The sequence below is a fragment of the Chinchilla lanigera genome, unplaced genomic scaffold, assembly GCF_000276665.1.
Source record: "Chinchilla lanigera isolate Chin_1 unplaced genomic scaffold, ChiLan1.0 scaffold00210, whole genome shotgun sequence".
Classification (NCBI taxonomy): domain Eukaryota; kingdom Metazoa; phylum Chordata; class Mammalia; order Rodentia; family Chinchillidae; genus Chinchilla; species Chinchilla lanigera.
In genome coordinates this window covers 138,496-151,138 of record NW_004955611.1, presented here as the reverse complement: position 1 = coordinate 151,138, position 12,643 = coordinate 138,496, and the positions used below count along the sequence as shown (strand labels likewise).

General features: G+C 35.9%; 1 long non-coding RNA gene and 1 other non-coding gene across 5 annotated transcripts in view; one reads left to right on the top strand and one right to left on the bottom strand.

Moving 5' to 3' along the window:
- Positions 1-6,372: 6,372 nt before the first annotated feature.
- LOC102014517 overlaps positions 6,373-12,643 on the bottom strand; it is a 13,344-nt gene continuing 7,073 nt past the window's right edge. For 2 of the 4 annotated variants that reach the window (XR_001232576.1, XR_265162.2), the window contains 5 exons: positions 12,038-12,216; positions 11,354-11,431; positions 10,936-11,038; positions 10,700-10,793; positions 7,736-8,071 (listed from right to left, as the gene is read on the bottom strand). This is a non-coding gene — a long non-coding RNA (uncharacterized LOC102014517). Of the gene's footprint in view, positions 6,620-7,735; positions 8,072-10,699; positions 10,794-10,935; positions 11,039-11,353; positions 11,432-12,037; positions 12,217-12,643 lie in introns of those variants that run through there. The other 2 variants (XR_265164.2, XR_265163.2) reach the window with 2 other exon arrangements.
- Positions 9,273-9,349, top strand: Trnai-aau. The gene has a single exon. It is a non-coding gene; the product is annotated as a tRNA-Ile (tRNA).

The following is a 12,643-nucleotide window of genomic DNA, read 5'->3' as shown; positions in this document are numbered from 1 at the left end:
AGTTCAAGGCCAGCTTGAACTGCATAGTGAAACCCTATCTCAACAAGACCAAAAAAAAAAAAGATATGGTGCTGTCCTCCCTTTCAAGTTGTGCCCAGAAGTGGTACATAACATGACAGTTATAACCTCAGTTAGGTAAAATGCTTGTGGGTTTGTGTGTTCTCCTGAGGTTGATCCATGGAAAAGTGCCTAGTGAAACATGAAAATCTTAAAAATCTTTTGTACTAAAACAAACACACAAAAACTATGAGTTTGTTTTTGAACTGAAGCTCCTCCAAGACTGTAGAAGTAGATTTACTTCCATACTATGTAGTCTAGTTTGCATATAGAAATGAGGAAATAAAATGAAAGCAGTAGAATGGAGAGATAAGGTGTTGAAAAACACAAAGCACAGCCATTTGTTAGGTTACAGAATTATCACATGACTTGGGGATTATCAATCCACAAAGAACATGAGCAATTCAGACAACCACTCAACCATTAGCTATTCTTAGAGCAGAACTAAAAAAATAATTGACAGGTCATGCATAAACATATAGGAGAACTGATTAAGCAGCTCCTATTTTTATGCTTTGTTATCACCATGGTTATGTAATTGTATGTGATATTGACTTTTTATTATAAAATCAGTTTATGTTGTAATAAATAAAATAATCCAGAGGTGTATTAAGAAAAATAATTCTCTTCATGAGCTCTTTTCAGTTACCCCTCATACAAGTATCCAGTGTTAACATTCAGTTGTGTTTTTCCATGTTTTTTTCTTCATGCACATATTTGTGCTTATCACATACACACAGGTTTGTTTTCTTTGTTTGTTTATTTGATTGCTGTTACTGGCTTTTGAAATAGGGTGTCACTATTTAGCCCAGGTTGGCCTTGAACTTGCAGCAATTTTTGTGCCTCAGCCTCCTGAATGCTGGGATTATAGGCATGTGCCACTATACCTAGCTAGGTTTTTTCTTTTTAGTAAAAACGAAACAATGCTGTAATTGCTTCTCTATCTTTTTTTACCCTGTCTTTTTTTAACTTTAAATAACATCAAGGCTTTTCCAGGTCAACTCTAGGATATTCTTTTAAATTCCTGTGTAAGTTCCGCACAATGACTAGATGGTAAGGCATCTAGCTTCCCCATTATTAATGATATTTGGTTTATACCCAGACTTTTGCTATTAGAACAGAAAAGTAGTACTTGTCTTTAAGGGTAAATTTAGTACCTGAGTTTGATAAACACTGGTGCAGATATGAACTCACAAGGAAGTTTGGAAGGTCATCATACACTTTATGTGGCTTCTACAATAATCACATCCCTCTGTCTGAACACAGACTCATTCTTAGTGCTCCATAGTGAGTTCAGATTCTATATTTAGATGGAAAACAGACCGACATTCACAAAAAGAGGGATTTTTTTAAAAATTTGTCTTCATTTACTTATACAGAATAATTTCCTGGGTGCTCCATTTCACAGAAAGACTTCTCTATTCAATCACAGATTGAGATGCATGTATGAAAGGAGCCTCAAATAAAATTCAAATACTTGCCCAGACCCATGATATTTTAATATCTGATTAAACACTGAGTAGAAAGCATTCTAATTTTCTCCTAGATTATTACATTTTAAACATATGAACTTAATACCTGTGGAACTGATTTCATTTTAAGAAAAATAAATTGCTTATCAAATAATGCCTGAAAGTCATGGATCAAGGCAACCATTCATGTTTTTTAAAGTCTTCATTGCAAAATCATCTGGGTCATAAACTTTGGAAGATCTTTCTCCCTAAATAATTTATACTATTTAGCACCCAACCTAGTCTTTCAAAAATGAATTCCATTCCAGAGTCTTTAGGTTTATTCCATCCTTTATAGCTAACAGCATTCATTTTCCAGGAAAAAAGCACATTTTTCTCCTCAGCTGTAGTAGCTTTGCAGATCACCTTCCTTTTTGTTGTAAGTCTAGGGCCAATTTTCCAATGACCCTCAAGGCTGGGACCTTCATCCTTTCTTTCACAACTTGCTCTGTGGCACAACAAGCTGAAAGCTCAGATCAGATGTCTGGTAAGGCAATTCTCGAGCACTGGTGTGTGGTACACTTGTTTGGGAGTAATAACCAAGCTAGGATGGCAGTGCTAGATCTCACCTGGGGATGAGTATAGGGTGGGGAGGTCTTGTACAAAGTGAGCTGAAATTGGGTAAAGTTAGGATCATTCAGGTACATTCTTTGCATGAAGTAGGAATGATAGGGCCAAAAGAATATAGGGATAAAAATCATTCCCACTGGCAGACAGGTACATTGTAGAATAGATTTTTTGGTTGCAAGTTAAAGAAATCAAATCCATTTAGCTTATGCTAAAAAAAAAAAAAAATGATTTATTATAACGACATGAGTTTGTTTAATTCAAACTAAAAAAATGAGAATGAAGCTAGGCTTCCAGAAGGGAACAAGACTAGTAATTCAAAAGCCAGAATTGTTTTAAAAGTTTATCTTCTATAGTTGTCTTTCTTAATTAGTTTCATTCTTTTCTATCTCTACAGACCAGCTTTCCTCTTTTCTACACCTTCTAAATGTACATTCCCTTGCTTCTAGAGATCCATGAAAACCTAATTTTTGTTTCTAATTCCTAATTCTAAATTCTTCATGGAAAGAAAAGGTGATTGGATGACCTTGAGTCAGGTGGGCACCTATGGTCCCACTAGCCCCTGGGCTAGGGGGCTATGGAACTCTAAAAAGAGAGATCTAATACTTAATAATGACCTCAACAACTTGCTGAAAGCTGTTATTCCCCAGGTGTGTAGTAAACATCAGCATATAGGATTTGGGGAAGTTAGGGCCTAAAGAAATTTATTTAATAATGAGAAAATTTAGTCCTTCCATGTCATATAGCTACAAAATGACAAACAAAGCCATCCTCCTTTACCATGTAGTATAAGGCCAGAGGCTACCAGGAGTGAATGACAATATCATTTTATCTTTGGGAGCCACTAGTATAATTTAGAAAGGCCACGTTAGTTTTATATATATATATTTTTTTCACATTTTATTCAGAATAAAATATCAATATTTAGTTCTTTTTAATGATTCTAAATAGAAAATGGCATTTTAAAAATATACAGAAGTATAGAATTTAGAAAATAGCAAGAAAGTATCTACATTAGACATACATTAAGAGTTTGGAATCAATTCTTCTATTCCTTTTTTGATGCACACATAACTGGTGGTTGAAATTCCCCAATAAATAGCAGCCATCTCCCTTGCCTAAGGTACCAATTAATTGGTAAATTAAGATAAAAGATTGGCATAGAAAGGCAAAAGTAGTAATTTCATCAGTGATAAAGTTGAGTTAGAGGACATAGGTTAGTTTGAGTGCCTAATGTGGTTGTTCAATGAACTCCAGAATTAGCCAGATCTTTCATCACAATATCAGGCAAAAAGAATGGCATAGAGGAGAAGAAAAGAATTACTATTCAGAGCAGGCAGCTTAGTTTCATGGACAAAAAGAGGCAGAGATAAGGAAAATACTAATTGTTTATTCTTTCCCAAATTGCCAGTCAAGCAGGTCACTCTATTCTCCTGAGGCAGTGAACAAAGGGATATAGAAAAGCCTGAGGGGGGACTGGGGATTTAGCTCAGCTGCAAAAGCGCCTGCCTGGCAAGCGCAAGGTCGTGAGTTTGGTTCCCGGTACCGGAGAAAAAACAAAAAACAAAAAACAAAGAAAAAAAAAAAAGAAAAGCCTGAGGGGGCTGGGGATTTAGCTCAGTGGCACAGCACCTGCCTGGCAAATGCAAAGTCGTGAGTTCGAGTCCCAGTACTGGGGAAAAAAAAAAAAAGAAAAAAATAGAAAAGCCTGAGAAGTGACTGAGTTCCCTTTGCAGAGAAGGAAACAGTAAAAAGGAGAAGATGCATTTTTAAATAAGTATGTATAATCTCTCCAGAGATAGCACAAATCCTACTTTCTGAACTTGCTCTTTCCCAACCTATATTATAAATCTTTGAGTTATTTACATGGTACTTCATGATATGGTTATAATTTATTTAATCAGTCCCATTAGAAGATATTAAATATCTTTTAAAAGTTTTACTATCACCAAGCATGGTAGCACACATTTGTAATCCTACCACTCAGAAATTTGAAGTAGGATGATTGCAAAGTTTGAGGCAGCATGAGCTACTTAGGAAGCTTTAGGCCAGCTTGGACTATATAGCAAGACCCTGTCCTAAAAAAAGCAAAACTAATTATTTACTATCAGAAACAGTGCTACACATTTTTTAGTTTGACCACATTTGGCACATTAGTTCAATTACTCCCCCAGGATAAGTTCCAAAAAGAATAAAATGGATTAAAGGAATATGCACATTAAACTTTTTATACGCATTTCAAAATAGGCCCTAGAAACGTAGTGTTCTCCTTCCTAGCAGTTTATGAGAATTTCTACACCTTGCACAATATTATATGCTATCAGTCTTTTTCATTTTTGAAAACATGATAAGCAAGTGATTGTCATTTAATTTGCCTTTATCTAATCTTCTGGGAGGTGCACATTTCCCCCATCTCTTTCTTCAGAAGAGTATAATTGATGAGTCTAACTTATGTTATCAACTATTTACCAGAACACAAGATACCTTTAAGTAGGTGTGCAGCCAATTTGGCTTTGAAACAAAGGGAAAAATTGGTGGTGTTGTTTGGCCCAGTAGATATGTTAGATAAAATACAGTGTGATCTCAGATTCAAGATTCAGTTTATATATTTGTGCAATGGATAATTACCATAATAAATGCAGACTTGGCATTTCAGCAGGAGGAACATAGTGCATTAGGCCTGTGTCCCACGGGTCTCTCACTGGATCTGGAATTTAGAAACCATCAAGCACAGGAGGCCAATTACCTTGGCTATAGAGCTCCATTCTTCAGCCTTCACAAGGACCAAACCAGAGGATACAAAATTTTGTTTTCCACTTTACTGAGAAGGAAAACCTAGAAAACCCACCTGAATTGTTCCTGGTTCTTTGGGTACATGAATGGAAATATGGATAATTCACCAAGTAGCAGAGCTGGAGCTTGCTCCTTGTAGGTATTAGATTTATTGAAAAAGTACTAACAATACCAACACAGGAAACTTTAACACTACTGTCTAACTATATATCAGAAAAAATAATTTAAAAGAATAAATAGCTGTAAAGACTAGAGGTTGTAGGGCATGGAAGAAATACAATAAATAGGAGCTATTTTTAAAAACTTGACAGTATGACATCTGAACTCATTTTGTGTGACTGAGAATTATTTTCTGCTTCTTTCTATTCCTTCTCTTCCAAGCACTCCCATTTTCCTTATTGAATCCTCTTTCATCTTGTATATACAGTGCAAATTGGGCTATAGCTGAAACTTCCAGTAACCACTGAGAATAAAACAACAACCAGAAACTCAACAAGCTGCAAAAAAAAATGAGTTTACATTAAATTCAGTCTACCTCATATTTAATTAGATTAAAATTTAACTTTTCCAATTCAGTGTATTTTATATGGGCCGTGTAAGTTTACTTTTTCTGAATATGTTTACAGATCTTAAATGCAAGTTCAAGCTGGGAGCAGTGGTACACATCTCTAATCCCTGCTATTCTAGAGGCTGAGGCAAGAGGATAGCAACTTTGAGGCCAGTCTGGGTAATCCTGTGTTGAGATGAAATTAAAAAAAGAAAGAGAGAGAGAAAAGGGGGCTGGGGTTATAGAGCTCAGTGGTTGAGCACTTGCTCAAGGCCCTAGGTTTAATCACCGGACTACAAAAAGAAAAAAAGAAAAAGTAAGTGAAGTCGACATTTTGCTGGCTTAAATTTTGAGGATTTATATAGGATACTCTTAAAGTTACTTTTTATTTTAAGAAAACATGCACATTTTAGGATAGAATTGGAAAAGGAAAGTGTCCAAAGAAGAGCTGGTCACTTTCAGACAACTATTCTACTCTTATTAGGAACCCCCAAATCATTTAATGTTATAATTCTTTTTCCTTTCTCTCTCTCTTTGCCCACCTGTGAAAAGCAAGTGAGAAAATAGAGAGCTAAGAGGAGGAAACAGTAATGCAGGTAGATTGAAGGCACATGAATGGTTTTATCTGTTTCATACTAAAGAAACCATAAATACTATTTGGTTATAGAAGGAGATAATATACATTAAACCATAGAAAAATCAGAGTAAAACAAAAGTGCATACCTATTAAACCCTTATTGGGAGAACTTTCTAAACTTGAAGGCAGTAAATTAAAGAACAGGGAATATAATAGATATAATTACATGAATTTATTTCATATTCTCAAAGTAAAACTAATGGAAATGAATTGCCAAAGTTTAACAGAACATATAATGAAGGATAACTTTTTATCTCATAAAGAAATCATACAAATTGGTGAGAAAAATGCTCAGGCTCCAAAACATATGATGATTTACTAGGGAATATTAAAATGTGGAAAATGTTAGACTGTTCAACCTCAGCTGTACCAAAAGGTAAAAAAAATTGAAGTAATAACACACCCAGTGTTACCTGTTAAATTACTAAGTAGTGCTGGGGGCCGTAGCTCGATGGTAGAGCACTTGTCTGGCTAGAATGCATAGGGTTCCGGATTGAATTCCAAGTACTACAAAAAATTATTAAGTATTTTTAAATCCTAATTTCTAATCTATTATACAGATGGACATTTACATTTCTCTTTTTTTTCTAGTCTGGGGGAGGTTAATGACTTCATGTTTTTAGTCTCTCTACACTTGATTCCTTATTCTTTAGAGAAAAAGACTTTCCAGACAGGATAGTTTGAAAGGGTAGATTGGGCATGCATAAACATTCTTTCCTCCCTTTGTTTCTCTTGGATCAAACTCACCTGTAATCTTATTCTACCTGACTCCTGCTGATATAATGGGGATGTTTGGCTTGGGTTCAATTCTAGACACCAGTGTAACAACCATATTTGTTTAAAGATATAAGCACATTTTGTAAAATCAGATTTGTCTATGATAAAAATGACATTTTGGTCTCCATTCACCCTTTGTCTCACATGTCCATTGCTCAGATACTGGCCACTGGAGAACAATATGGCTTTTCCTTAAAAGCAGAATTACCATGAGACTCAGTAATGTCATTTTTAGATGTATACCCAAAGAGATATCAATATACCCATGTCCACAGCAGTATTATTCACAGTAGCTAAAACATGGAACCAGACCAAATATCCATCAATGAATAAATAAGATATGCTCTTACATGCATGTAACATACATATGGAATATTAATCAGACTTTTAAAAGGAAGGTGCTTCTGATAATAAATACTATGACATAGATGAACATTGGGAACATTATGATAAATGGGATAAGCTAGTAACAAAAAAATCAAATATCATATGAGTCTGCCTGTGTAGTATAGTTAGAGTATACGAAGTCATAGACAGGAATTAGAGTGGTGTTTGCCAGGGTCTGCGGGGAGGGAGAAGGAGGAGTCATTATTTAATGAGTACGGTGTTTCAGTTTTACCAAATGAAAAGAGTTAGGGAGATGGATGGTGGTGATTATTGTATAATGTTATGAATACATTTTAAATGGATACATTTTAAATTGGTAAGGATTGGTACATTTTATATATATTTTAACACAAAAATTGAAAAAGATTATATATCAAAATGAATTTAAAATGAAGTAAAATACATACATTGAGGGAGAACAGGGGTGGAGGAAGACAACAAAATTATTAAAAGTAATTGTGGTATAAGGATTAGCTTTGGTTAAGTATATTTTTAAAAGATTCAAAGTAAAAGTGGCTTAATGATGAAAGTTACACCCTTCTCAAAAAAGGAGGAGGAGAAAGAGGAGGAGGAGAAAGAGGAGGAGGAAGAGGAGAAGAAGAGGAAGAGGAAGAGGAAGAAGCAGCAGCAGCCTGGTGATAGGGAATCTAGGCTCACAGGTTTGCTGTGTTGGCTGTGTTATTACAGATGAAAGGGCACCATCTTTGCTGTTAGCCTTAGCATGGAACTTGTCAGTGGTCCAGGTCTTCCATAGTTCGATATGGCTGCCAAATCCTATTCCAACCTTTTTAGCAGCTGAAAGAAAGGAGGGAAGTTTCCTAAGACGAGTCCCCAAGAGTCTCCTCTAACATTTGTTTATGTCTCACTGACAAGAAAAATAAATCACACAATCACATGCCTACAACTAGGTGCATGGTATCACCTACTAAAAGTCAAGCTTCTTTATTTAAATAGAACAAAATATTGGAACTATAGCCACTGCCAGAAAACAGGCAAAATTAAAAATATACTCTCAAAGTGGGAAGGGTTCTATAAAATGATGTCACACCTGGGCTGCAGCCACCAAAGTATGATGTGCTCAGATCCGGACCACCAGTCCAGTAGAGAAATAAAGGAAAGGAGCCTAAGGAAGTTACCAAGCAGAAGCTAGTTTTACTGCAAAGAAGCCATACAGACTTCTCTGAAAAGAAGGGGCTCCAGAGCTGGAAAGCCTAATGTGGGACCTGTGGGTGCTGTTATTGGGGTGTGTATGGCTTGCCTTGATCTCTCCCTCAGTTTTGGGGGGTCAGCTTGTCGTTGGTCTCTAGGCTGTTGCTAGGGGTAGAATCTGTGTCGCCCAACTGCTGGGGGCTGCCTGGTTGTTGTAACCACCTGGCCTAGGAATATTTAACTTTTTTTTTCAAGAAACAACCATAACCACTGCCCTTTTCTTCATTTCCTCTTTCTCCCTGGGCTCAAGTCCTTGCGCTGTTCCTGCCTGCTAGAGACCTCTTTTCCTAACAAAACAAAAGAGAAAATATATATTTTGCATGCACAAATATTTAAAGTTGCACTGCAAAACACACTGTGAACAAAGTCAAAAGCCCAAATATAATCATGCAACTCAAAAGGATGTTTTGTTCAGTAACTACCATATGTACAATGGTAGTCTTGTAAGATTATGGTACAGCTGAAAATTCCTGGGTCCTAATGTTTTACCTGTACCTTTTCTATGTTTAGATACATAAATTCTTTTCATTATTTCCCTACAATAGTCAAGAGGTAATATGGACTTAGCCCTGGAGCAATAGGTTATACTACATAGCAAAAATGTGCAGTAGGTATACCATCTAGGTTTATGAAGTATACTCTATGAAGTTTGTACAACAAAATCATGTAACAACAACATTTCTCAGAATATGTTCCCATCATGGAGTGACTTGTGACTATATATTACTATTCATATAGAAAAAGGCTAACTTCTATACATATTAATGTGTTTAAACATTAAGAGGAGGGCAATGCTGTGGCTTAGTTGGTTAAAGCACCTGTCTAATAAACAGGAGATCCTGGTTTCGAATCCCAGTGGTGCCTCAACTGAGCATAAACATTAATAGGAAAAAACAGAAAAGAATGCAAAACCATGGAGCAAAACAGAAATTATTTAAAAGGGTTAAATTGTATGAATCAAGTGTAGCATAGTATACTACAATTTTTTTAGAAATATAAAATTATACATATATTTGACAGTCCCTCAGAAATTAACTCTTGAACTGTCTGGAAATGGGGAAATTTTTACTTTTTTAAAAGATAAAAAAAAAATTCAGAAAATGTTAAAGAAATCCAGTCTTATCTGTATGATCTACATACACTCAAGTGGTGGTTGTTAGCTCTGCATAAGCCTGAAATACATGTATATCTGACAGATTTAACAAAGGAAAACATAGTATATCCAGTTAAATTTGAATTTCAGATAAATAGTGAATAGTTTTTAGTTTGTGCCACATAATATTTTGGGCATTCTTATCAGGAAATACTCCTTTTTATCTGAAATTCAATCATAACTTGTTTCTATACTTTATTTGACAGTGCTCAGGTTCTATCACAGGAAGAACATATCAGAATCTTTGTGTCATAGGCATCATCATTTTAAAAAATTTACCAGGTTAGACTTACCTAATGTACAGCTAAGACTGAAGATCACTGCTCTAGACAATGTTAGTTTTAGATGAATTAATTAAGTAAATTAGCATCTGAAGAACTGACTTTAGGTGAGTTGATATCAAGGTAAACTAAATTCTTATCACAACCTTAGCGTGCTATTTTAAAGATTGTTCTCAAAAACAAACAAAAATAAAAACAAAAAAACTAAAAGCTGGTGGCACACATCTAGAGTCCCAGCACATAGGAGGCTGAGGTAGGAGGATCTCTGTGAGTTTGAAGCCAGCCTGGGATACAGAGTGTGTTCAAGACCAGTTTGAACCGCATAGTGAGACCCTGTCTCAAAAAGTAAAACAAAACTAAAAAAGTTGTTCATCTGTGTCCTAAGATACTATGTCCTTCTAAGAACCTAATTCATTTTATAGATACTATATACAGAATCTCACTGAATTTGGCTCCTGCCTCTGGCTCCCTTCTTTCATAAGAAGGAGTCTTTCACAAGTGAGGACTCTTAGATAAGACCTGGAGCTGAAGATGTAAACACATTCTCCAATTTGGAGATTAAGATTGGAACATCTGGGTTTTAGGTAAGTCATGACTCAAAAATTTTTTTCTCATTTGGACAGTTTTATTTTTCACTTGCTTTTGTGGAGAAACTGTAGGTGTAAGTGTTAAAGATGTAGCCAGAGGCAAACTCAGCCCTCCTAACCTAACTGAAGAAAAGACCTCATAGTGAAAGTCTCTAGTTTTGTTCAGTGTTGCTCAGAAAATTGATAAACTTACTTTTCCAGACTTTTTCCAGGACAAAATGTCACCTGAGGGCCTTTCTCTATAGCTGAAGGGCTATCAGTCTCCTCATCAGCTCTGAACGACCACCCTGGCAGAGAAGAATGGGCTGTTATTTGATGCCAAATTGAATCTGCAGAGATTCAGCGAACTACGACTAGAGAATTATTACAGTGACTCAGTATGTGTGTATGTGTTTGCGATTTTCAACACTGATAGCATGCTAGACTTACTTTTAATTTCCTCTTAAATATGAGGATGTTTCAAAGTGCCCACAGTTACTGATTAGGCCATTGTGCTTCTGATCTTGGTGATAGAATGTAGCCAACTTTTAAACTAAAAAAAAAAAAAATTAATCTGTGAAGTTCTAACTGAACTTTTTGTATTTCAAGAGTGCTCATCCTAAACATAGAAACACATGTATATTCTTCAGCTCTGTATTAATTTTAATCATTCTTGTTGCCCTTTGGCTCTGACAGGCCACTGACCCATTTGAGTACTATCATGATTGTCACTCAGCCATCATCCCAATGTCCTGATCTCTTGAGAAGCATGCACTTCAGAAGTGGATTTGACTTTTTAAAAGTAGCAATCTAGAACTTTAATTTGCCCTGCTATAGGTAATATTTAAGGCATTGAAAAGACACTCACAGCAGTTGACAACTGCCCCTGGTTTCCTGCCTCTGTGTTTGCACTGACACAGGTGAGCATCTCTCTGTGGTCTTGTGCCTACAGGAAGATGTTGGTTTTTAGATAAGTGAGAGTCCCAGAATTCTGACACAAAACATTTAACCACTCACCCCTCATAAGCCTTCTATAGCCAGGTATCTGGAGACTATCAAAATTAACTTCTTGGTCTGTATCAGTTTCCCACAGTTTAGAGCCCTCCTATTGTCTCTTTCCCAGAGAATAACTCCCATGTAGCTCAGCAGATTTACTCCTCTTGTGATATTCTACGCTCCTCAAACCCTGAAATGCCTCCACTATGCCCTCTGATCAGTCACTAGCAACATTCCTCACATACTAAGCTTCTTTTCTGAAAATTTACCTTTTGTATTTAACTGAAATCTGATTCTCCATTTATTCTTCTCAAAATGTAACTGCATTTAACTGAAATCTGATTGTCCATTTATTCTTCTCAAAATGTAACTCTCTTTAGCATTCTTACCACTGGGTGTAAAGTTTAGAAACTCTCTTCCTTGCTTCTCCCTGCCAATTCCAGATCACTGTACCCACTTCTTCCTCACAATGTTTATCTTAGAGTCTCATATCATCTAACTTTGCTACCCACTATCTACCTTTGAGGTGTTTATCTACTGACTCCCTGTCACTCACCTTCATATTTTGAGGATTTTAACTGTTGACTCTGTTATTCTCTCCAGTGCTATCCCAGTCTTAATATTTGGTGATTTCAGCATCTACATGGATTTTCTTTTAGTGGCCTGGTGTCCTCATCCCTTCACTTCTGTCTTCTAAATATCAACACTCTGTTGTTCTCAGCCTCCTGCTCCCATCTGAGGTCCAATAAAGACTTCATGTAGTCAGTCACCGGAACACTTTTCCAATATCAATTTGAAACATCAAACTTTCTATCTCCTCCAGTTTTTCTAACATGCTCTCTAGGACTTTAACTTTAAAACCACCTTCAACTATTGCAGTACATAAAATCTGTTAGTTCTGTCACCTTTTTCATAATCCTCACCACCCTCATATGTTTTCTACTAAAGTCTATAGTCAAGCATTTTAATCACTCTATTTTCTACACCCTACATTTTAATCACCCTTATTTTCTACACTCTCTGAGCCTCCCCCACTTTAATATACTTGCTCATAAAAATCCAAAGCTTCATATATCCAAAATTTTGCCTCTATCATACTTTTGTTTACACAGATTCTTGTGGGGAGAGAAAACATCACAATATTTCTAGCTCTTCTCAATTT